Consider the following 26,181-nt stretch of genomic DNA (forward strand, 5'->3'; position numbering starts at 1 on the left):
TGCATCCAAGATGTCCTTCAGTATGTGAATGAATAAATAAGCTGTGGTACATTCAGACATTTTTTGAAATATTACTGTTAAAAAGAAATGTACTGTCAGGCTATGAAAAGACATGGAGAAAAATGCATTTTACTAGGTGAGAGAAGCCAATCTGAAAAGGCTGCATAGTATATGATTCCAAGTATAGTTGACTCTTGAACAATACAGGTTTGAACTGCATAGATCCACTTATACAGGGATTTTTTTTTTTCAGTACATACAATTGGCCCTCTGTGTCTGTGGGGTCTGCCTCTGCAATGAAACATGGATAGAAAATTCAGTATTAGCCTGGGCAACAAAATGAGAACCTGTCTCTACAAAAAATTTAAAAATTTGGCCGGGCGCAGTGGCTCACACCTGTAATCGCAGCACTTTGGGAGGCTGAGGCTGGTGGATCATGAGGTCAGGAGATTGAGACCAGCCTGGCCAACATGGCGAAAACCCGTCTCTACTAAAAATACAAAAATTAGCCAGATGTAGTGGCAGGTGCCTGTAATCCCAGCTACTTGAGAGGCCGAGGCAGGAGAATTGCTTGAACCCAGGAAGCGGAGGTTGCAGTGAGCCAAGACCGTACCATTGCACTGCAACTTTGGCAACAGAGCAAGACTCTGTCTCAAAAAAAGAAAGAGGGAGAAAATCTAATCATTTTTTCAAGGGGAAAAGAACACATATTTATACATTTTTGCAAATAATTATGGGGTATTCTAAGACTCCCTGAGTGCTTTCTAAGAAAATTCAGGATGAGATCCTCTACTTTAGAATAAGATATATGAAATTTTTCATGTATATTAAAGTATAATGAAGGTTTTAGACAAAACATTTCTATTTCTTTTAGCCATTCATAACATAACGATTCTAGATAGACCTTCACTATCCGTGTCACTTGACTTTATTTTCTAATGTTTCTAATGTCTTTGTTTTGTTCATTCTCTAATGTTTGTAATGTCTTTCTGAATGATCTGTCTTTAATTTTCATTTGAAATTATTTCAGTGTATTGAGACTGATACTTCACATATGTGGAACAACAGCTTTAACCTTCATACCGTAGAACAGTGTTGTCTCCTACTGAGTTTCTGTTTAGCTTCATCTTTGCATCACCCAAAATCTCTGAAACAATGCTTAACACACTTCAAAAATGTTCCAGTGAATATTTGTTAAACGAATAAAACTTCCTAATCCTTTTTTGCATCAAAAGCTGCCAAGCTGGTTATACCACGTATTATATGTGCCTGTGGGGGTGGGATTTGTATGTATTGCAACATACTTAGCCTCTTAAGTAGATGGGACCACAGGTGTGTGCCACCATGCCCAGCTAATTTTTGTAATTTTTCTAGAGATGAGATCTCCCTGTGTTGCCAAGGCTGATAAATTTTTTGTTGAATGATTAACTTTGCTTCTGGTTTCTCATGTCTTCTTTTGAGGCACTTTTTCTTTGTTCCTCTTAGTATGCCTAGAAAGTTGAGATCAACAATGATTGAATCTTCATCTTTTTTAAGTATCAAGAAGAAACTACTTTTGAGGTTATTCTGTTTACTATTTTTACTTATATTCTCTTTCCGTGTATTCTGGGGAGGCAGCATTGCCACTTTCCCAGGGTGCTGATTTAGCTGCTTGATATTTTTAGGAAACCAGGATAACTTTAAATAAATATCTTTCTGCAAAATACCAAAGAGCTTATCCTCTTACTAGCCCTAGGTTTTTCGTATTTGAAAACCTGGTGTGTATAATTGGGTAAAGTTTAAAGGGCCTCTATGTGGTTCAAAGAGCTACATGCTGAGGATGGGCAGCTTTCCAATGTAAGCTCTTGGTAAATTATTTAAAGGTTCTGTGGTTCCTGAGAAAGTAGGATTTTGAGTGAGCAAAGTGACCAGGAAACTGATCTGTTAAGAGAATGTCTAAGTTCTGGACTGAGGTGCTGTGCTCTGAGATATATTCACTCTAGGCCAGGTGTTCTTAACCATATTCATGGTCACAGTGGTTGAAGCAGCGGTTCCTAAACATGATTGAACCTCAGAACTAACCCAGAGAACTTTTTAAACCTAAGGATTCCTGGGTCCCACCCTCAGTGTAAGTTACAGAGTAAGACTTAGAAATGTATATTCTTAGAATGTTCTCCAGATGATCTTGAAAATTTTAAAATTGTGGAGCAAAATAGTGTGTGTTTCTTTCGGAGCTACAGCTTTCGTCAGATTCTCAAAAGCGTCTTTGATTCCAAAATGTTTAAGAACAGTTGCTAGAAGCCACTGATTCTCAGACTTGATAGTGTATCAGAATGACCTAAGAATTTGTTGAAGCACAGATTGCTGGACCCCACTTCTGGAATTTCTGATTCAGTAAATCTGATTTGGAGCACAGGAATATGCATTGTTAATTACAACAGGTCCTTGAATGATGTCATTTTGTTATTTCATTGATGATAAAAGTATTGATCCCTAGCTGGGGCTGCTGTCAAGCAAATGGGCTTGCTGTTCAGTGTGCACAGAAAACCAGTAACTATGGCATTGGCTTTTGAGAAAAGAAAGGTTTTTTTGTTTGGTTTGTTTGGTTTGTTTCTGAGAGAGGTTCCCACGGTATTGCCCAGTATCAAGTGCAGTGGTGTGATCATAGCTCACTGCAGCCTCAAACTCCTGGGCTCAGGTGATTCTCCCAACTCAGCCTCCTGAGTAGCTGGAGCTAGAGGCACACACCACCATACCCAGCTAATTTTTATATTTTTTGTAGAAATGGGATCCCCCCAGGTTGCCCAGGCTGGTCTTGAACTTCTGGGCTCAAGTGATTGACCTGCCTCTGCCTCCCAAAGTGCTGGGATTAGAGGTTTAAGCCAGTCTGCCCAGACAATAAAGAAAGGCTTATTGCAAAACTGGCTAGGAAAGAGACAAGAGTCAGACTCAAATCTGTCTTTCTGATTTGGGATCTGTGGCAAGTATATGGACTCAGAGGGCAAGGGAAGGGATTTAGAAATGTTGGCTTAGCAGGGTCTATTGGTGGGCTTCAAATTTTGCCATTTATGGTAAGTTATGTTGAGGCCAGTTTTAGCCCTGTATCTTTCAAGCCAATGGATCCTTCACTTCCAAAAGAGGTTCTGACATTTGGGTTCTGCTCCTGTGCCAGTCTTGGTTCTGAGAAGAGGAATTATTGGTTCCAGGTGTTGTTAAGTCATTAAAGCTTTTTCTGTCATGCATGCTATAGGACTTGCAGTTTTGGGATCCATTATACCTATGAGATAACTCGACATTTTGTTATCAACAGTGTAGGCCCAGTTGAGGTCACAAACTGGTTGTGACAGTGGTGCTTACACGAACACTGTCCGTGAGGAGTTTGCACTTTGTTTCCATGTCTGCGTGGGTTTGCTCAGGATACTCTGGTTTCCTCCCAAATCCCAAAGATGTGCAAGCTAATTTAATTGACTTGTCTAAATTGTCCGTGTGTGTGCGCACGCGCACGTGTGTGTGTGAGAGTGTGTGTGTGAGAGTGTGTGTGTGTGTGTGTGTGTGTGTGTGTGTGTGTGTGACTTCCCTGCAAGGGAATGACATCTTGTGCAGGATTGGTTCTGGCCTTGAATGATGAGTTTCTTGGATAAGCTCTGGCCACTCACAACTCTGAACTGTAATAATTGGGTAAATAATTAACTTGTTTTTATTCATCTTTCTTAAAGGTATGTATAGCTCACATTTATTACAATGTTAAATATTGAATGTGTTTGAGTGCTGCTTATTTCGAAGTTTAATGATGTGTGTTTTTTTTGTTTTTTTTTTTTGAGACGGAGTCTCGCTCTGTCCCCCAGGCTGGAGTGTGGTGGCCAGATCTCAGCACACTGCAAGCTCCGCCTCCCAGGTTCACGCCATTCTCCTGCCTCAGCCTCCCGAGTAGCTGGGACTACAGGCGCCCGCCACCTCGCCCGGCTAGTTTTTTTTGTATTTTTTAGTAGAGACGGGGTTTCACCGTGTTAGCCAGGATGGTCTCGATCTCCTGACCTCGTGATCCACCCGTCTCGGCCTCCCAAAGTGCTGGGATTACAGGCTTGAGCCACCGCGCCCGGCCTAATGATGTTTTTGTCACCAGAAATATGCTATGGGAACTTAACTCTTGTTTATATCAGCCTATGGTAAAATTGATTTCATTATATGTTATTCCCAAGAACCTATGGACGAAGTTAATGAAGGATTGGTGTTTCTGTAGATGCGGTGGTCGAGGGTTATCCTTTGAGAACCACTGGTTCTAGGCCTTGGTTAACACCACTCTCAGACTTCAGCATCAAGCTCTTTGAGGATTCTTCACGAATGAATGACAGTAATAAACATAATGAAGCATAACAAAGGTCAGTCTAATTCACCACTGTAAGAGAAGGATAAAGAAAACCCCAGGCCAGGTGTGGGTGGCTCATGCCTGTAATCCCAGCACTTTGGTAGGCTGAGGTGAATGACTCACTTGAGGTCAGGAGTTCAAGACCAGCCTGCTCAACATGGTGAAACCCCGTCTCTACTGAAAATACAAAAAATTAGCCAGGCGTGTTGGCGTGCGCCTGTAATCCCAGTTACTCAGGAGGCTGAGGCACAAGAATAGCTTAAACCTAGGAGGCAGAGGTTGCAGTGAGCCAAGATTGCGCCACTGCACTCCAACCTGAGTGACAGGGCGAGACTCCGTCCCCCCGCCCCAGAAAAAAAGAAGAAAAGAAAAAAGAAAATTATCTTTTTCCTAGCAAAGAAAAGTACACAGACATTTTGATTTGACTCTGTTGACAAACCTAGTTCATGAACAGTTGCTTCTCTTTGTAGCATTTTGCTTTTCTTCTTGTCAGAGTAGAAAAATGCATATTTCCATGACCAATTTAAATGGTTTTATTTTGTTTTTTACACTGAATTATGTAACTTTTTAAGTATACCCACATTCTCCAAGGCCAAGTAGAATACAGCACAAAGTTAAAACAAAGTATTGTTAACCTAAATGTGGCAGGAAGAATGATTCTGAGAATTCCTTAAGTAAATAAGAATGGTTCTGTTAAAAAGCTCAGAAAGGCCGGGTGCAGTGGCTCATGCCTGTAATCCCAGCACTTTGGGAGTCCAAGGTGGGTGGATCACCGGAGGTGAGGAGTCAAGACCAGCCTGACCAACATGGTGAAACCCCGTCTCTACTGAAAATACAAAAATTAGCTGAGTGTGGTGGCGGGCACCTGTAATCTCAGCTACTTGGGAGGCTGAGGCAGGAAAATTGTTTCAACCCGGGAGGCAGAGGTCGCAGTGAGCCGAGATCGTGCCATTGCACTCCAGCCTAGGTGACAGGGCAAGACTCCGTCTCAAAAAAACAAACAAAAAAACTCAGAAAGCAGGTGGTCAGGTTGCTAATACAGGAAAGCTTTCAGATCCCCAAAGAAAAAGCAGTTGTTACCAAAGCTATAAAACACTGCTAAATCCACAGGAGTCCTACAAAGAAGTTTATTTGCTCAGACTGCTTATAGGCTATCTGAAACTTTGTAGGAAACTGCAACTCTGGAAGAAATTTTTATTATTTATGAAGACTCTAATTATGAAATTTTCCTGTCTCTACAGGGATGAACTTGTGAGGCTTTTGGGCATCATTAGTGGGCCTTAACTTTTTTCTTTCTCAGTTAGATCTGGGACTCTTGTCTCATTCCTTTACAGGGATAGGTCTTCAGTGAAACTGACCTGAATTAAGAAAACATAGAGGGCTGGTCACGGTGCCTCATACCTGTAATCCCAGCAACTTTGGGAGGCCCAGGCGGACGGATCAAGAAGTCAGGAGACCGAGACCATCTTGGCTGATAGAGTAAAACCCCGTCTCTACTAAAAGTACAAAGAATCAGTCGGGCATGGTGGCACTTGCCTGTAGTTCCAGCTACTCAGGAGGCTGAGGCAGGAGAATTGCTTGAACCCAGGAGGCGGAGGTTGCAGTGAACTGAGATCATGCCACTGCACTCCAGTCTGGGTGATAGAGCAAGACTCCATCTCAAAAAAAGAAAAAATAAAAAAAAAGTGTACCAGGCGCAGTGGCTCATGCCTGTAATCTCAGCACTTTGGGAGGCCGAGGCGGGCGGATCACGAGGCCAAGAGATCGAGACCATCCTGGCTAACAAGGTGGAACCCTGTCTCTACTAAAAATACAAAAAATTAGCTGGACATGGTGGCGGGCACCTGTAGTCCCAGCTTCCCAGGAGGCTGAGGCAGAAGAATGGCGTGAACCCAGGAGACGGAGCTTGCAGTGAGCCGAGATCGCACCACCGCGCTCCAGCCTGGGCAACAGAGCGAGACACCCTCTCAAAAAAAAAATAAATAAATAAAAGACAAAAAAGAAAACCTAGAGTTTTAGTGGGGAAGGTCTTTTAAAGAAGTGTTATCGAAATTTTATTAATAGTTATTGACCTGAGAGGAGATTAGTATATTTGTTTTCCTTGTACATTTTAAAAATATAACTTTGTTATCCCTTTAACATGCTAGTAGGGGAAGAAAATTTAAATGAATAATAATTTGTAATTGAAAGAAAACACTTCAGTGCCAATCTTTAATTGTGTGATAAAGGCCTTTCAATATAGTCTTTCTGTGTTGCATGTCAGTACTTTGATATTTCACTCCTGTCAAAATATTGGCATAAATTACCAATACTTAAAGAAATATGGTAGAAACTTGAATTATTTTATTACTTTACTATATTTTGAATCTAAATACTACTTAGCACAGGTGATCATTGTCACCTAAATGTGTTAATCTTTTAAATATGCAAAAATAGCTGCTGCATCATATTATATACTTAATGGAAATTGTGACTCTCATTTGTCCATTGAAAAATTCAGCTTCCAGATTGTTACTGACATCATCAGTTTTAACAAACAAGGAGGTAATGGAGAAATAATTGTAGAGCCTTGATGACTTATATTGCACAAGAAACAGATGTTTGCCAGATGGAAATGAACAAAACCAGTGCAAAAAAGATGTCTTATTCAAGTTTCTAAGAGTACAAACAATGAAATGATTAGGAAAAATTGGAAGATACATATTATTAGCTTTTGACCGAAAAAGGTCAGGAAATCAGTCATATGCAAACGTAATGTCATATGTCCTACTCCCTGAGGAGGGTGTGTGACAGGACTCAAGACTGAAAACATTTTATTTTAGCTTAACCTCAGTTTCTCTTGTGATTTTTATGAGTATTAACATTTTAACACAAGCATTGCTTTTATGGTTGGGTTGATTTAATAGTATAATATTTATTATTCCCACAAAATTATATTTAATTTTTATCCTCAAGAGGTAAAGGATCGGCTGGGTGTAGTGGCTCACACCTGTAATCCCAGCACTTTGGAAGGCCGAGGCGGTGGATCATGAGGTCAGGAGATCAAGACTATCTTGGCTAACACAGTGAAACCTCATTTCTACTATAAAAATACAAAAAATTAACCAAGTGTGGTGGCACACATCTGTTGTCCATGCTACTCTGGAGGCTGAGGCAGGATAACCGCTTGAACCCGGGAGGCGGAGGTTGCAGTGAGCCAAGATCACACCTCTGCACTCCAGCCTGGGCAACAGAGCAAGACTCCGTCTCAAAAAAAAAAAAAAAAAAAAAAAAAGGGCCAGGCGCGGTGGCTCACACCTATAATCCTAGCACTTTGGGAGGCCAAGGCGGGTGGATCACAAGGTCAGGAGTTCGAGACCAGCCTGGCCAACATGGTGAAACCTCATCTCTACTAAAAAAAAAAAAGAAAAGAAAAATTAGCTGGGCATGGTGGCATGCGCCCGTAATCCCAGCTACTAGGGAAAATTGCCTGAACCTGGGAAGTGGAGGTTGCAGTGAGCCGAGATTGCGCCACTGCACTTCAGCCTGGGCAACAGAGTGAGACTCCATCTCAAAAAAAAAAAAAAAAAGAAGCCGGATGTGGTGGCTCACGCCTGTAATCCCAGCACTTTGGGAGGCTGAGGCAGGTGGATCACGAGGTCAGGAGATCGAAAGCATCCTTTCTAACACGGTGAAACCCCATCTCTACTAAAAATACAAAAAATTAGTTGGGCAAGGTAGCAGTTGCCTGTAGTCACAGCTACTTGGGAGGCTGAGGCAGGAGAATGGCGTAAACTCGGGAGTCAGAGCTTACGGTGAGCCGAGATCATGCCACTGCACGCCAGCCTGGGTGACACAGCGAGACTCCGTCTCAAAAAAAAAAAAAAAAAAAAAAAAAGAAGAAAAAGGTAAAGGATCTGTGGATCCCATGCCACACAAGCATCTTGTGTAGTTTTACTTCTGTCAAGTGGGACGGCCTACTTGATTTACTTAATCAAGTTTAAAATGGGAGATGTTACTTTTTACCTTTAATTCTGCCGGTTCGTGTGAATAATACATTAAACATTCAGGAGTACTTATTTTATGCTTTTTTATATATACACAAGTGGGCCAGACGCGGTGGCTCACGCCTGTAATCCCAGCACTTTGGGAGGCCAAGGCAGGTGGATCACGAGGTCAGGAGTTCAAGATCAGCCTGACCAAGATGGTGAAACCCTGTCTCTACTAAAAATACAAAACAAAATTAGCCGGGCGTGGTGGTGGGTGTCTGTAATCCCAGCACTTGGGAGGCCAAGGTGGGTGGATCACAAGGTCCGGAGTTCAAGATCAGCCTGGCCAAGATGGTGAAACCGGTTTCTACTAAAAATACAAAACAAAATTAGCCAGGCATGGTGGTGGGCACCTGTAATCCCAGCTACTTGGGAGGCTGAGGCAGAGAATTGCTTAATCTCAGGAAGCGGAGGATGCAGTGAGCCAAGATCACGCCACTGCACTCTAGCCTGGGCGACAGAGGGAAACTCAGTCTCAAAAAAAAAAAAAAAAAAAAATAATATATATATATATATATATATATATATGTATGTATGTATGTATGTATACACACACCACACATACATACATACCCACACACACAAGTGGTAGCAGTGTTTATGAAGAGTTTGATTTATCACATTTATCTATACTTTGCTCTTAAACCTTGTTAAATAGATTGAACAAGATAATATTAAAATCTTAGAATTGAAAAGAATCTTTAATATTTTATAAACCACCCCCAGCCAGAGGCAGAAATGTATTCCTTATAGTGACGACTTGACAAATTTTCATTCAGAATCTTTTTTTTTTTTGAAACAGAGTTTCATTCCTGTTGCCTAGGCTGGAGTACAGTGGTGCCATCTCGGCTGACTGCAACCTCCGCTTCCCAGGTTCAAGCTATTCTCCCGCCTCAGCCTCCCGAGTAGCTGGGACTACAGGTGCGTGCCACCACGCCCAGCTAATATTTTTGTGTTTTTAGTAGAGACCGGGTTTCACCATGTTGGCCAGGATGGTCTCAATCTCTTGACGTTGTGATCCGTCCACCTCAGTCTCCCAAAGTGCTGGGATTACAGGCGTGAGCAACCGTGCGTGGCCTACACTAACTTTTAAAATAATCATACATATTTATTATGTGTCCCTCTTCTCTTCCAGGCAAAACATTCACCATTCCTTCAAATGATCTTACTATTTTGTAATTTTTTTTAATTGATATGGAGTGTCGCTCTGTCACCCAGGTTTGAGTGCAGTGGCATGATCTCTGCTCACTGTAATCTCTGCCTCCCAGGTTCAAGTGATTCTCCTGTCTCAGCCTCCTGAGTAGCTGGGACTACAGGTGTGTGCCACCACACTTCAGGTAATTTTTGTATTTTTAGTAGAGATGGGGTTTCACCATGTTGGCCAGGCTGGTCTTGAACTCCTGACCTCAGGTGATCACCCGCCTCAGCCTCCCAAAGTGCTGGGAAAACAGGCGTGAGCCACTGTGCCCAGCCTATTCAAGTTTTGATTCCTCCCAGTACCATTTAAAAATATATATGTGGTATGTATTGGTTTAGTGTCTTCAAATCCTTCAGGATTCTTTCACATAAATTAATTAGTTAATTTAGAGACAGGGTCTTGCTTTGTCATATAGACTGTAGTACAGTGGCACAAACACAGCTCACTGCAGTCTTAACTTCCTGGGCTCAAGTGCTCCTCCTTTGTAGCTGGGACTATAGCCACATGCCACCACGCCCAGCTAATTAAAAAAATTTTTTTTGTTGTAGAGATGGTCTCACTATGGTGCCCAGACTGGTCTCAAAGCAATCCTCCCACCTTTGCCTCCCTCCCAAAGTGCTGGGATTGTAGTGTGAGCCCCTGGACCCTGGCCTCTTTCACATGCATTTCAAGGAAGCTGGTGCTTCTATACATTCTACTTGAGTAGTTTGAGTTTTTAAACCTAAATGTAGGTAAACTTTTTCATTATTAAAATTTAAGGTTAATTCTTGTTTCAGCTTTTTAAAAATTTTTTTCTATTTCAATGGATAGAAATCCAGATTTTCCTGATCATTTTAAAATCTAGATCTTGATTGTTTTTTTCATAAGACATATATTTAAATCACTATATCATATGTTTTGAGACAGAATTTTTGCTCTTTTGCCCAGGCTGGAGTGCAGTGGCACCGTCTCAGCTCACTGCAGCCTCCGCCTTGCGGGTTCAAGCGATTCTCCTGCCTCAGCTTCCTGAGTAGCTGGGATTACAGGTGCTCGCCACCACACCTGGAGAATTTTTTATATTTTTAGTAGAGACGAGGTTTCACCATGTTGGCCAGGCTAGTCTCAAACTCTTGACCTGAGGTGATCCACCTGTCTCAGCCTCCAAAGTGTTGGGATTACAGGCATGAGCTACCGTGCCCAGCCAGCCATTCTGTCATTTGTTAATTTGAAAATAGAGATAGCTTTCAAGCGATAATGAGTGTATAAGACCAGAAATGAATGAATAAGGTTAATAACAGTGCTGTTTTCTTTTTTTTGAGATGGAGTTTTGCTCTTATGGTCCAGGCTGGAGTGCAATGGCACAGTATCAGCTGACCGCAACCTCTGCCTCCTGAGTTAAAGCAATTCTCCTGCCTCAGCCTCCCAAGTAGCTGGGATTACAGGCATGTGTAGCCATGCCTGGCTAATTTTGTATTTTTAGTAGAGACAGGGTTTCTCCGTGTTGGTCAGGCTGGTCTTGAACTCCCGACCTCGGCCTCCCAAAGGTGCTGGGCTTACACACTCGGCAACAGTACTGTTAATCAGTACACATTTTTTGTTTGTTTGTTTGCTTTTTTTTTTTTTTTTTTCTGTCACCCAGGCCAGAGTGCAGTGGCATAATCTCAGCTCACTGCAGCCTTTGCCTCCTGGTTTCAAGCAATTCTCCTGCCTCGGCCTCCCAGGTAGCTGGGATTACAGGTATGTGCCACCACACCTGGCTACTTTTATTATTATTATTATTATTATTCTGTCTTAATTGTTGTATTTTTAGTAGAGACAGAGTTTTACCATGTTGGTCAGGCTGGTCTCAAACTCCCAACCTCTATTGATCTGCCTTCCTCAACTTCCCAAAGTGCTGGGATTACAGCTGTGAGCCACTGTGCCTGGCCTATTAATCAGTACTCTTTAACCCACTGCAGATATGTAATTATCATCCAGCCTGTATTTCATTCTATTGTAGGTTGTCTTGATAAAAGTTTTAAGTCAAGTTCCTTAAATCTTAGTTTCAAATCTTATTAAACTAATAACTTTTGTCTTTATTAAAATGTAGGCTGGGTACAGTGGCTAATGCCTGTAATCCCAGCACTTTGGGAGGCCGAGGTGGGCAGATAACCTGAGGTAGTTGGAGACCAGCGTGACCAACATGGCGAAACTCTGTCTCTACTAAAAATACAAAAGTTAGCCAGGCGTGGTGGTGCGCACCTGTAATCCTAGCTACTTGGGAGGCTGAGGCATGAGAATAGTTTGAACCCAAGAGGCGGAGGTTGCAGTGAGCCAAGATCACATGATTGTACTCCAGCATGGGAGACAGAACAAGACTCTGTCTCAAAATATTTAAAAAGCATATAAAATAAAATGAAATGCAAATTACTCTCAATGAATATATTTTGCTGTTACTTGGTCAATTTGTATTTAAAAAATTTTCATTATACTAATTATCCATTTTTGGCTCAAGATACCCCACCCAAAATATTCTAGTAAGAAACCAGAATTTGCCATCCCCAAAATATCTTTTTTTGCCATGTTTTGAGCTAGCTATTCTGAGAATCTGCAGACACAGGAGTAATTCTGAAAAGCTGCCCTTTTGTTAAAGAAATTTACCCATCTATAAAGAAAATCTGCTTTAGTAAAAAGTTATCTGTATCAGGAAAAGGGCTGCTCCAGACAGCTGTTATTCCCTGAGAGACTTCAGTCTGCATAACAAGACTATCTTTATTCATCATATATTTTCTCCGCTCACTCTATTTCGTATGACTTGCATAGACACCAACCCTTAAAAGCCCCAAGCTTCTATTCCTTCTGTAGCTTCAGATGCTGTATAAGCTTCAATCATCTGACTTCAGTGAGTCTCATATTTTGTGGGACTACTGTTATTACATATGTAATTAAAATTGGTTTCGTGGCCGGGTGCTGTGGCTCAAGCCTGTAATCCCAGCACTTTGGGAGTTTGAGGAGGGTGGATCACCTGAGGTCAGGAGGAGACCAGCCTGGCCAATATGGCGAAACCCTGTCCCTACTAAAAATACAAAGATTAGCCAGGATGTAGTGACGGTGGGCGCCTGTAATCCCCACACCTGCCTCAGCCTCCTGAGTAGCTGGGATCACAGGCACCTGAGACCATGCCAAGCTAATTTTTGTATTTTTAGTAGAGACAGGGTTTCACCATGTTGGCCAGGCTGGTCTTAAACTCCTGACCTCAAGTCATCCCCCGGCCTCGGCCTCCCAAAGTGCTGGGATTACAGGCGTGAGCCACAGTGTCCAGCCTCAACTGCCTATCTCTAATGTCTTGGCAATGTCATGATTTTTACAAAGACTGCCAGTTAATGGCTCTGAGCTTATCTCTACCACATTTTAGTATTCTAACATATAATTTAATCTATGATTTTAGTTATTTAAAGCATGAAGATGTTCATAGTGTTGTTTATAATACAAAATTGAAAGCAGTTTAAGCATTCAGCCTTAAGAGAATGAATAATAAAACTAATGCTTTAATAAACTCGTGCTTATTTATTAAGTAGTTACTTAAAATGATGGCAATGTAAGAACATGAGATTATTAAAATGAGCAACTTAAAATTTGCGTGTATCCTGAATGTTGATAACTAATATGGTTGTGAGGGAAAAAGGGACTGAAAGTGCGTTTAAATAGTTAACTGGCTGGGTTCACTAAGGATAAGAATATGGGATCTTCTTCATGCATTTGTTTTACAAATTTTCTCAAATATAAGTATGTTACTTGTTAAGAAAACTCTATTTTTGGAAACAAAAAGGATCCTGTACATATCATTTAATCTTTATTTTTTTAATCTCTAGTTTATATTTTCCATAGTAAAATCACTTTTTCTTGAGAGAAATAAAAGTAATTAAATAAGCTTTCCTTTTCTTCCAAATATTAGTGTTTTATCATCTTGCCCAATGTACTTTTTCTGAACATAGCTTTAAAAAACCCTTTATGTTGAATTGATTTCCTTCTAATCCTGCTTATTTCTCCTTTGTGAAAGGTGACATGTATCAGTAAAGCAAATTAAAAATGTATAGAGTTATGTCATACTTCTTTTCCTTTGTACTTTGTGACTTTGCCGTTTCTTCTAGACAGGCTTCATTTTTCTCCATTAGCGTTCAGAGTTTAAAGTTTAATTCAGCAGATGGCAAAACACTTTGCTCTCTGCCACCCCTGCGAACCAGCATGAAAATAAATACAGTGCTTTCACACCATCTTACGATGTAAAAACCATTCAGCTGTGAATTAGGAAATCCAAGTTCTGGTCCTAGCACTTCTATAAACAAGATTTTTGACAAGCAAAGTCACTTAAACTCTGAGTGTCCATTTTTTTATCTGTAAAAATGAGAGTATTTCTAACATTAAAGTAATAGGACTAAAAATTTTGTATTTCCTTTTTAAAAATACCTATATTTTTAGAGACAGAGTCTTGCTATGTTGCCCAGGCTGGTCTCCTACTCCCTGAACTCAAGCCATCCTCTCAGCTCACCTTCTAAGTAGCTGGGATTCCAGGGGCATGCCACTGTGTCTGCTTGTATGATTGCTGCTTGATTTGTATGATTACTGTATTAATTTCTGTTTTCTTATAAAAGGCTGAATACTCTGCTGGGGTAAGAATTTTGTGGTCTTTTCCTCACTATTGCATACCCTGGGCCAAAGTATGGTGCCTTGCACATAGAAGCCTTTTTATACCTATTGATAGAATGAATGTGCTACAATGTTTGCTGGAGAAAGGAGAGTTAAAAAAGTCTTAAGGTCCATATCTACTAGAAATCCTTGTAAAACTCATTGACTATTGACTATTGAAGGTTTGAAACTGTGATACACAAGTTTGGCATTACATAGAAGATCTGCATGGAGTTATTAATGTTAAAAACTTTATTTTTTTTTTTTTTGAGACAGAGGCTCGCTCTGTCACCCAGACTGGAGTGCAGTGGCACAATCTCAGCTCCCTGCAACCTCTGGCTCCTGGGCTGAAGCGATCCTCCCACCTCAGCCTCCTGAGTAGTGTGTGCCACCACACCTGGCTATTTATTCTTTGTAGAGACAAGGTTTCACCATGTTGCCCAGGCTGATCTTGAACTCATGTGCTCAAGTGATCCACCTGCCTCCGCCTCCCAGAGTGCTGGGATTATAGGCGTGAACCACTGCGTATGACCTAATGTTAAAAAGTTGATCCTTTGGACATTACAGTGATGTAGGAGTCACATTTTTATGTATTTTCATAGATTTTACAATATGCCGTATTGAAAAATAATGAATTACAGTCAGCTTTCTTGTAAGTCCAGTCAAGTTGAATTCCTGTTACTACTGTTGTTCATCTTTTTTTCCTACCCATATGTCTTAAAAAATATTTATACTGCTAGATAATTGAACTTGCAAGAGTTTTTGCTTTTTAGTTTGTGAGTCTGTTTAATTTTTTAAAATCCAGTGGTTTAGGCTTCCACATGTGTAAAGATGAGAGATGTATTCTTTTCATGGCCCAAGATAAACGGAACCAAAATCCTTGTTTATTTTTTTATTTTTTTATTTTTTTATTTTTTTTTTTTGAGACGGAGTCTGGCTCTGTCACCCAGGCTGGAGTGCAGTGGCGCGATCTCGGCTCACTGCAAGCTCCGCCTCCCGGGTTTACACCATTCTCCTGCCTCAGCCTCCCGAGTAGCTGGGACAACAGGCGCCCGCCACCTCGCCCGGCTAGTTTTTTGTATTTTTTAGTAGAGACGGGGTTTCACCGTGTTAGCCAGGATGGTCTCGATCTCCTGACCTCGTGATTCGCCCGTCTCGGCCTCCCAAAGTGCTGGGATTACAGGCTTGAGCCGCCGTGCCCGGCCGAATCCTTGTTTATTTTAACTCTTAAAATTGTACATATAAGATTCTCACATTATTGGAAGGAATAGATTTTCTTTGGATAGGCAGACAGTGTTGCCTTCCTTTAGCCTCTGTTTACTTTCTGACCTCTGTTGATTTATTCAACTTGTAACCTAGAAACCAACTAAAAAGGAAGGAAGTTAGAGATGTGTATTTCTGGGCAGTAACTGGAGTAGTTTCCTCTTCCCCTAGCCTGGTTTAGCAGCCAAAAAAGGCCTTTTACTCCCCTCCCCACCTCCCAACAAAAAGAAAGAAAAATTAATGTTAACTTTTCACCTTTTTACCTCAGTCCAGTGAAGAAGGTATAAGCCTTAAGAACAACCAGTTTAAAGGACTAAAATGTGTGAAAGGTGGGATCTACTATTCCTAAGGAGTTGTAATAACAGGAGTGCATTAAGGAGACTTGATGTAAAACCTAGCAATTTATGCTTGATACCAAGTGGGTTCTCTCTGTCATTACTTCATTATTTTTGTTTGTGTTAAAAATTTACCAATATACCAGACCAATTAATACCAGACCAGTCACATTAATATATTTATATTAGCCAGATGTGGTGGCACATACTTGTAGTCCCAGCTGCTCAGGAGACTGAGGCAGGAGGATGCCTTGAGCCCAGGAGTTTGAGGCTGCAGTGAGCTGATAGCTTCACTGCACTCTGGCCTGGTCAACAGAGTGAGACCCAATCTCTAAATATATATATGTCAAGCCCGTTTTAAATATTTAAAAGGCATTGATTGTTACCAACTAGTTGTAACTCTGCATCCTTTGCATCAAGAATTGATTCTATAGTATTTATAGTAGTGGAGAAGCTAGTCTTATTTTAATACAACCATGATGTAGTGTGAAATATTTTTTTAAAATGAATGGCTTCTCAGTATTGTTAATTACATTAATTTTACTAAAAATTAGTACATTTTTGTTACTAAGATTGTATGACTTAGGCAGTTGTATGGTTTAGCTAAGCCTACTTCTGTGTGCTTTATGATTCTGTAAGGGATTGAAGCACTTGAGAAGCAAAAACAGCTGTTTTTAAGTCTATATCATATACAATGTAGACAAACTTGAGTTTATGCAAGACTATGAGATAAATCCTGTGAAAGTTTCTAATGTACAATAAATTGGGGAAATGTATTAAAGTACTTAAAATTTGATAGTTTATAATATTAAGCTGTATTAAACATTTGCTTTTTTTGGTTTGGTAACATATTGTGAGTTCTTTTATTTACATAGATTCTTTTTATTTTTGTCTCAGTGATTGATTATGAATGAATTATTAGGATGGTTATATGTGATTTAATATCCACTTGACAACATTATTCAAAACACTTCGTTCTAAAGTTACCTTGGCTGGGAGTGGTGGCTCACGCCTGTAATCCTAGCACTTGGGGAGGCCAAGGTGGGCAGATCACCTGAGGTCAGGAGTTTGAGACCAGCCTGGTCAACATGGTGAAACCCTGTCTGTACTAAAAATACAAAATTAGCTGGGCCTAGTGGCGTGCACCTGTAATCCCAGCTACTTGGGAGGCTGAGGCAGGAGAATTGCTTGAACTCGGGAGGCAGAGGTTGCAGTGAGCTGAGATGGTACCATTGCACTACAGTCTGCGCAGAAAAGAGCGAAGCTCCATCACAGAAAAATAAAGTTACCTTTTTGTATCATGTATGTTCTACACAATATGTTCTGTAAAATAAAGCCATATTTTACTCACAGTCCTGCTAATCATTGCCCATCTCTTCTCATTCTTTTTATAAGCGCAGGTTCATCATATACTAAATTAAAAATACCTTTTCAGTAGCTTTTCTTTTTTTTGGACACAGAGTCTGGCTCTGTCACCCAGGCCGGAGTGCAGTAGTATGATCTTGGCTCATTGCAGCCTCCGTCTTCCAGATTCAAACAATTCTCCTGCCTCAGCCTCCAGAGTATCTAAGAATACAGGCACGCCACCATGCCCTGGCTAATTTTTGTATTTTTAGTAGAAACGGGGTTTGCCATGATGGCCAGGCTGGTCTCAAACTCTTGACCTCAAGTGATCCACCCGCCACTGATCCTGGCTTCTTTTCAGTAGCTAACCTGCTAATTTCTGTGAAATGAAAGTGATACTTCTGGAATAGATATAAAGGGGTTATGTATGTGTTATTTTTAAAAAGTCAGTATGAATACAAAATTAGCCAAGTGTGGTGCATGCATGTAATCCCAGCTACGTGGCAGGCTGAGGCAGGAGAATCGCTTGAACCCGGGAGGCAGGGGTTGCAGTGAGCTGAGATCGCACCATTGCACTCCAGCCTAGGCAACAAGAGTGAAACTCTATCTCAAAAAACATTTTTTTTAATTAGTATGAATTTTTAGATTTACTGAAATTGAGGTTTCTCCATGGGGGTAAATTTATAATGAAAGATTATTTACATCCAGGCATGGTGGCTCATGCCTGTAATCCCAGCACTTTGGGAAGCTGAGACGGGTGGATCACTTGAGGCCAGGAATCTGAAACCAGCCTGGCCAACATGGTGACACCCCTGTCTCTACTGAAAATACAGAAATTAGCCGGGCATAGTGGCGTGCACCTGTAGTCCCAGCTACTCTGGAAGCTGAGGCAGGAGAATTGCTTGAATCCCCACGGAGGCAGAGGTTGCAGTGAGCCGAGATCACGCCACTGCACTCCAGCCTGGGCAACAGTGAGACTCTGTCTCAAAACAAAACAAAACAAAAAAGACTATTTACATACATCTTAAAATAGATTAAATATTTTCTTGCACCTACACCTACAAGTGTATTTTTAAAGTTTCAGTGCATGTTACTATATATAATTCCTCTGTTTCATCATTAATTTCTACAATAAAACTGAAACCATTTCAATTAAATTGTAATATAGAAGTGTGGTTGACTAAGTATATGGCCAGCTTTCCTGCTCTAAGTCAGAAACTTGCAAATTTTCACTGGATGCTCTAAAGGTTAAAATTTAATTATACTGACAAATTAATAGACATAACCTGATGTTTTACATAGAGCCACAAATTTATATTCCATTCCATCTCTGCTCCTTGATTTGTTGAGTAGCCAGAGTCAGTCTCATATCATCACATAAGTCTCCACTGTGAAACGAGAAATTACTATAAGGCCTGGCAGGATGACTCATGCCTGAAATCCCAGCACTTTAGAAAACTGAGGTGGGTGGATCGCTTAAGCTCAGGAGTTCCAGACCATCCTGGGCAACATGGTGAAACCCTGTCTCTACAAAAAATACAAAGAGTTAGCTAGGCATGGTCATGCCCACGTGTAGTCCCATCTACACGGCAGGCTGAGGTGGGAGGATCGCTTGAGCCCAGAAGCCAGAGATTGCAGTGAACCAAGATCGTGCCACTGTACCGTAGCCTGGGCAACAGAGCAAAATCCTGTCTCAAAAAAAAAAAAAAAAAAAAAGACTAGACACAGTGGCTCACACCTGTAATCCCAGTACTTTGGGAGGCCAAGGCGGGTGGATCGCCTGAGGTCAGGAGTTTTTGAGACCAGCCTGGCCAACGTGGTGAAACCCTGTCTCTACTAAAAATACAAAAATTAACAGCATGGTAGCACACCCCTGTAAAGCCAGCTACTTGGGAGGCTGAAGGAGGACAATCGCTTGAACCCAGGAGGCGGAGATTGCAGTGAGTTGAGATCACACCACTGTGCTTCACCTGGGTAACAGAGCAAGACTACATCCTCCAAAAAATAGAGAACTTACTATTAGAGCATCCTTGTCTAGTAGAAATAAAATGTGAGCTACTGGTGTGATTTTAAATTAAGTCTTTACATCAAAATTTTAACATAGGTAAATTAATTTTACAGTATTTTATTTAACCCAATATATCAAAATATTAACATATCAAAATAAAACTATTCATGAGATACATCTTAATTCTTTTTTATGTTCAATGTGTATTTTATACATACAGCACACATCTCAATTCAGATTAACTACATTTCAGGTGCTCAGTTGCCACATATGGTTAGTAACTACCATATTGGACAACATCGGACAGCGGAACTCTAGAATTTAGATAGATGTTAAGAGACTATATTATATAACACATCTGAGAAGTACATTTTATGCTTTCAAATTGTAAGTATCTTAGAGCTATCTAGGTTAAATTGTTTTTTGTAATGAGTGAAAATGGTTGAATATTTTCAAATCTACAAAATACTACCAGTTTTTTTTTTTAGTAAAATGCCTATGAGATTGTTGAGGTTTTTGCCTAAAAATATTTTAAATTGATTTATTTTGAAGTTTTTAATATTTTTAAGGCAAAATGGTTATACTAATAAATAAATCGTGCCCAAAAACGTACAAAGTGTATTTGATTTTTTATTTTTGCCAACTTGAGAGATAGTCACATGTTATTTCTTTTCTGCACTTTCTCACCTTGGTAAATCTGGAAAGCAAAAACTTAGTATTTGCATTTGCCTTATGAAGGAGACAGTAAACTTGAGCTTTCAGTCTCGCCACTAGTCTGTCTTTGTCTGTTGTTAAAATTATGAGCCAGTCTCTATGGCCGCAGCCAAATGAGTAATCACCAGTAATGTGACTCGTGCTGGAAGTGACTCCATCAGCACCTGTGACGGGGGATTAGTTACAGTTTACAGAGCACCGCCTCTTCCCTTCTCTCAGTGTGCCCTAAGCCAAGTACTCGTTCTCATTTGGGTGTCTGCACTGTTGGAAGCTACTGCACTGTGTTTCCACGCAGACAGAGTACAGTGGGAAAGGCTTTCTCCAGCTGATGGATGGCTGTTCTCTTTATTTGGAGTATCTTACTGGTTATGTAAGCGACCTCGAGAGAAATTATCCTGACCCAGATCGGAGGATGCAGTAGTGCTTCAGCTGCAGGATTTCTTAGTCGTTAACACCACAGTGCTGATGACAAAGAGCGAGTTGTAATCCTCATCACTGCCGGGGCTCAGCCAGAGCAGACAGAAAATCGTCATTTGCTCGTCGGAGACTTGTTAGGTTACAGCTCCTGCTTCGTTCTGTGGTCTTGGCTTTTCTTCCTATACAATGACGCCGCTGCAAGTGAGCTCAGAAATGCTTGGTTTGAGAGCCATTTGCCTGTGACTTTGAAGACTAAAGAAGTATTTACACTAGATAAATACTCTTCCAGAACAAAATGGAAATTTCAGCAAATACTTATTGACCTTTAAAGCCTTGCTGTGGATTTCTGAGATTTAAAAATACTTTAAAATTCTCAAGAACAAAGTACGGTTTGTATTTTTCTGCTTCCTTTTTCTTTTGTCTTAATTTACATTTGGTTTTTCTTCTCAGCCTGAGAAATTAAGGTCACTGCCTTTTGTAAAAGATCTGGCCTCAATGTTTTTAGTTTTAAGAATTTTTAACTTTCATTTGTTTAAAAAGGTTTATTGTGTTTGTAGTAATTTAATAACTGTAAATGTTAATTTAAAAACTAGAGTTTAATTGTTTAAAGTATGGCAGAAGTGCTTCAAATTAGGGTTTTCAGACTAGTGTTTCAAGAGAAGTGAGGGTATTTGTTTTGTGAGGTTTTTTTTTTTTTTTTTTTTTTTTTTTTTTTTTTTGGTTATTCCCTTCCCCACCCCCAACTTGTTTTCTAACAGTATCGTGTTTTTCAATAGACCTGCTTGGGTGGGAATTTGGACTTTGTTCTTTCAAGTCACTCCAGTCTTTTTTTTTTTTTTTGGTAGACTAAATCTTAACTTCTAAAATGTTGCTTAGGTTGTTTTCTGCTTTAGTATTTACCTTTGGTGAGATTTATATTAGTATTTTTGCAGTTAATAAGCTTTTTTTTTTTTTAACTTGGAATTGTTAACTGTTAACCAGAGATTGTTAGAAACTAAGACTGCAGACATAAGCTCCTTGAATTTCCTGTTAAATGTGAAACGGTGAGCTTTAACATCGTTTGTTTGAGCAGCTGAATTGTGTTTAAGAGCTGTAGCTGATTTATTTTAAAAATGTTTTTCGGGGAGGGCTCATCTGTTCGCCTCTTCCTCATGTGAATGGAATGTGGTGCAGCATGGAGCCCCAAACAGGATACAGTTGTTCTAAGCATTCTTCCTATAGTTTGGTAGGCCCTACTAGAAATGCAGGCCCTCAACTATATTTATTTTGGCCATAGACTATTTTTAAAGTGTGTTTAACACTGATAAATGACCTTAAAAAACATTCTCACTCCATTAATAAAATTGAGAAAGCATTTTGTTTCAACTGAACATTTAGTGTTAGTAATTTTCATTTTGGGTTTCAAAGGCTTTTTAGGGCTTTTGAGTAATAGTCTTTTGTGATTAGGGCCATATTCTACTGTGACTTTCATCAGATGTTAGCTCATTGCTTCCCTTTAGGCTGTGGAAGTTACTCATAGAATCATATATCTTTAGAGTGTTGAATTAGTTATGTATGAGTTCTAGTTTCTTTACATTCCAGTGCACCTAGACCCATGAACTATTTACTACAAATTCATCATGCCAGCTGTAGGACCATTTGTTTTTATTTAAATATGTTTATTATTATTTTTAAACTTAAAATGTTCCTTTGAAACATACTAGACTAATACACAAATTAACAAGTTACATGGTGGATTTACCAGTTAAAAACACCGGGGTGTATTTTAATATCACTTCATATGTTGTTTGCCTTTCATTTTTCCTTGAAGTAGAGCAGTCACACATTCACTGTTGCTCATTTAATAAATATTGAAACATTTCTTTAACAAATACTATAAAAGTATTTATCAGCACTTTTTATTTGCTATTTAAGAAGCATGATATACTTTGGACTTCCATTTGTAAATGATTATAAGTACTCATGTCCTTATAAGAGTATTCAAATTTGATCATTGTCAGCTAGTTTTCTTACATTTCTGGTAGCCAAATTTTACTTGGCTTTCAATGAGATATCTTAAAATGTGAGATTTTTTTTTCAGCTTAGAAATCTTTTTTTCTAATTAACTTAGAATAATTTAAATCATAGGTCGGCTTGTTGAAATTTACCCTTAGAACTCTGACCTACCTTGAAAAGGAGAGCTCTCTTCAGAAGAATGTTTTTCATATTATAAAATGATTAGGTCTCATAGGAAATGCAAGCCACCTGTATTATTTGCGTAAGAAAGAGGCACTCCAGAAGGAGAACTTTACTTCTTTTTCAAATCCTACTTAATTGAATTGTATCTTTAGCCACTTAGATAATACCTTTTGTGGACCTTTTTGTTAACCTTCATGGGTTGACCTGACATGGTACTGTTTGAAAAGAAATAGATCATTTGATAATGTTCAAGGATTAAAAGTCCTTTTGAGAAGATGCCAGTGTTTTCTAGTTTACTTAAAAACTAAACTGACAGCGATATAATATGAAAAAACATTTTTTACAGTAGGGATCAGCCAAATATCCCTGTTTATGTTACATATTTCATGTCAATTGGTCACATAGTGGTGGACACTTTTAAAGCCTAAATACAATGAATGCTCTTGAATTTCTTACAAACTTTTTGTCACTTGTTAAGTAAAATAATAAATAGGATTTTATGAAATTGGAAAGTGTTAAATGATAACAGTAGAAGGAAATAGCTAAATAATGTGAGGATTTTCTATTTTGAAAATGTGATTTCTCACCCAAATAAAAGTAATTTTGATAAAACAGTGCTTAAAAGGTTAGCCCAGGATATGGGAGAGAGGGTGTTACTGTGATTAGATTTTCTAATCTTAAATATTGAAAATAAGTGAAAATGTAAGATAATTTTTTCCTGTTTTTTTAATTAAGAAAATATTATTTGTAACTTCATGATGTAGATAGTGTAGAAATAAGACTTGCTTAAATTTAATATTACATTTTTAACTTTGAAACATTGTTACAGATTGCAGTGAGTCAACCTGAAATTCCTCTTAGGAATTTCTTAAATACAGAAATTAACTCCTTAAAAGCCACTCCAAACCAAACATCTTGAAGTTTTTCCCTCGAGTGTGTTTATTGTTACTAACAAGATGTTATATATTTTTAAAGACAATAAGAGAAAGGGGAAACACAATGATTTTGAAACGCCTGGGAATTTGTACTGTCTATGCCAAAAGCTTTGTTTTATGTGGAAATATTAACACAAATTACCCTGTAGCTAGAAAGATTTCTGCATGTGATATAGGTAACTTAGAAACTGAGTTGGTTATTAATACCGTTTTCGGAACTGTTTTCCAATTATTAAAAAAAAAAATTTATAGTAAAGCCACTGTGTTTTTTAAATGGTGGAATTTTGTTTTCATTTTCAAGTTTTTAGAATAGCACCGTGAATATAAGACACTTGTATTTTATTTAATCTTCATCTACTTTGAAAGTTAGTGTGATAGTCATAAAGAAATTTATACATTGTATCCCTGTTTCCTTCCTCTTCCTCCCCTGGCTCTGTCCCTGTCACCCCCACCCAAGATATGAGTTAAATCCCATATATTAAAGGTATCTTCTTAAAGGAATCAAATGACCTTGGATTGACTTTTTTAAAAAATAAGTAGTGGAGATTTGGACTTGACTGCAAAGTAGGGTTTTGTGTAGCACTTCTTACCAACTCTTTCTCTACTCCCTTCCTCCATGCTGCTCTCACCAAAGCTGTGGGACTTTTATTTGTGCTTGGTGCAGGGGCGGGGGTGGGAGTGCAAGGGGTGGAGTTAAAAGACCAGATACTTCCTGATCATTTAAAATCCTGCTTAATGTAAATGAGCTAGACAAAAAGTGTACATTGAAATAATAACTACTCTCTTTAATAAGAAACAATACAGTTAAACAACAAAAAAAGGCAGGGGTAAATATGTTCTCCAACCTAGTTTACTGTTTCAAAAGCAATTTCTCTTTTTAAGCAGACATTTTTACACACATGCGTATTTTATTACATCCCTTTTTAAAAGGTGAACAGTTGGGACTTAGTATACTCAAATATGTCCATATCACATGTAGATCTAGTTTGTTCCTTTTAAATAAACACAAATACCTTATGGTGTAGATAAAAGCATTAGTTTATAATATGAAAATTAATATTAATTGTCATCCTAAGACTCTGTAGTGATGACATTGATACATTGTATTGATGTATGTTCCTTCATATTTTCAGGATACTACCCAGAAAATTATCATTAGAAATTCTTTTTTCTTGGCAGACTTTCAAACCTCTGGTTGAAAGAAGTATACCCAGTTCAGTCACTGCAGTAGAATTCCTTGTAGATAAGCAACTGGATTTTTTAACTGAAGATAGTGCCTTTCAGCCGTACCAGGTAAGAAATTTTAGATTACTTTTTAAAATTTAACGGTTAAACTTTATTGATATGCAGATATTCTTTAAACAATATTATTTAAATATCATTTCATCTAACTTCTAGTTGTGCGGAAAAACCCAGTGAATGCAGTCAGTCGATTTTGCTTATAGGATAAACGATTTATTTATTCAATTAACAATATATACTGAGCATCTAATATGAGCCAGGCAGTGTTCTGTTGCAAGGAATACAGAAGTAAGCAAAATAAAAGTATGTGACATTCTAAATAATAGTCATTATTAGAAAGTAATTGGTTAAATATTAGTATAAATTGTCTTCAACTCTAAAGGTTAAGAATTGGGTAAATTAATGTAATTAAATGAGATTAGTGTTTGTGTATACCTATCAGTTTAGCATAATAGTTCATTTTTTTTAAAAGGGGAAATTTTTTTAGATTGTCAGTAATTGATTTTCTTTATAAATTTTAGTTCATTACTGCAATTTAAATACAAATACATTTAATTAGGGAAACATTTTCCAGTTGACTATTAGATTTTAATTATGTGAAGAAACTCATCAAAAGTATTAAGCTAAATATTTTTTAAGATTGTTGAAATTGTCAGTTAATTTTTTCAGGTATAAGTAAAACAGAAGGGTTTGTGTGTGTGTGTGTGTCTGTGTGTGTGTGTGTGTGTGTGTGTGTATATATATATATATATATATATATTTTTTCGAGATGGAGTCTCACAACCCAGGCTGGAGTGCAGTGGCACATTCTTAGTTCACTGCAACCTCTACCTCCTGGGTTCAAGCAATTCTCCTGCCTCAGCCTCCAGAGCAGCTGAGATGACAGGCGCACACCACCACGCCCAGATAATTTTTGTATTTTTAATAGAGACGAGGTTTCACAATGTTGGCCAGACTGGTCTCGAACTCCTGACCTCAAGTGATCTGCCTGCCTCGGCCTCCCAAAGTACTGAGATTACAGGCGTGAGCCACCACACCTGGCCTTCATTTGTTTATTTAGATTATAGGTTGAATTAAATGTATATATTATAAGTTTCTTTTTACTCAGATGTTTTAAAATACTACAGTAATTGCATAGAAAGGATGAGTGAACCGGTTTAAATTTTTTCTAATGAAGTAAAAAGTTAATACTATTTTATTTCAGACTTGTTACTGTTTTTCAAAAATAAAATGTAGAGCTATTATTTCCATGGAGCGAACAAGAGCTTGTGTTAATGAGGGGTGATTTGTTGTGCATGGAGTTGTAATACTTAGGGAATTAGAATAGTTCTATTAGGTCTACCAAAATGAGATGATAGTTCATTTAGTGTAAACATTATTTCATGTCTTGAAGTCTATATAGATATGCTCTTGTCTTTCCATTTGATTTTTCTTATTTCTTTAAAGGACCTAGTTTTTTTTGTATTGTTAGCTTTTGTTCTTTGTTTATAATATTTGCTTCATAGCAAATCACAGTTTAATAGTGGAGGT

General features: G+C 38.8%; 1 protein-coding gene across 2 annotated transcripts in view; it reads left to right on the forward strand.

Annotated features, from left to right (window-relative positions):
- The window catches only part of JMJD1C (jumonji domain containing 1C), a 369,992-nt gene that overhangs the window by 245,832 nt on the left and 97,979 nt on the right, over positions 1-26,181 (forward strand). For both annotated transcript variants that reach the window (XM_050803014.1, XM_050803015.1), the window contains one exon: positions 24,589-24,702. The gene's annotated coding sequence lies outside the window, so the exon portion shown is untranslated. The remainder of the gene's footprint in view (positions 1-24,588; positions 24,703-26,181) is intronic.

This window comes from Macaca thibetana, chromosome 9 (assembly GCF_024542745.1).
Source record: "Macaca thibetana thibetana isolate TM-01 chromosome 9, ASM2454274v1, whole genome shotgun sequence".
Classification (NCBI taxonomy): domain Eukaryota; kingdom Metazoa; phylum Chordata; class Mammalia; order Primates; family Cercopithecidae; genus Macaca; species Macaca thibetana.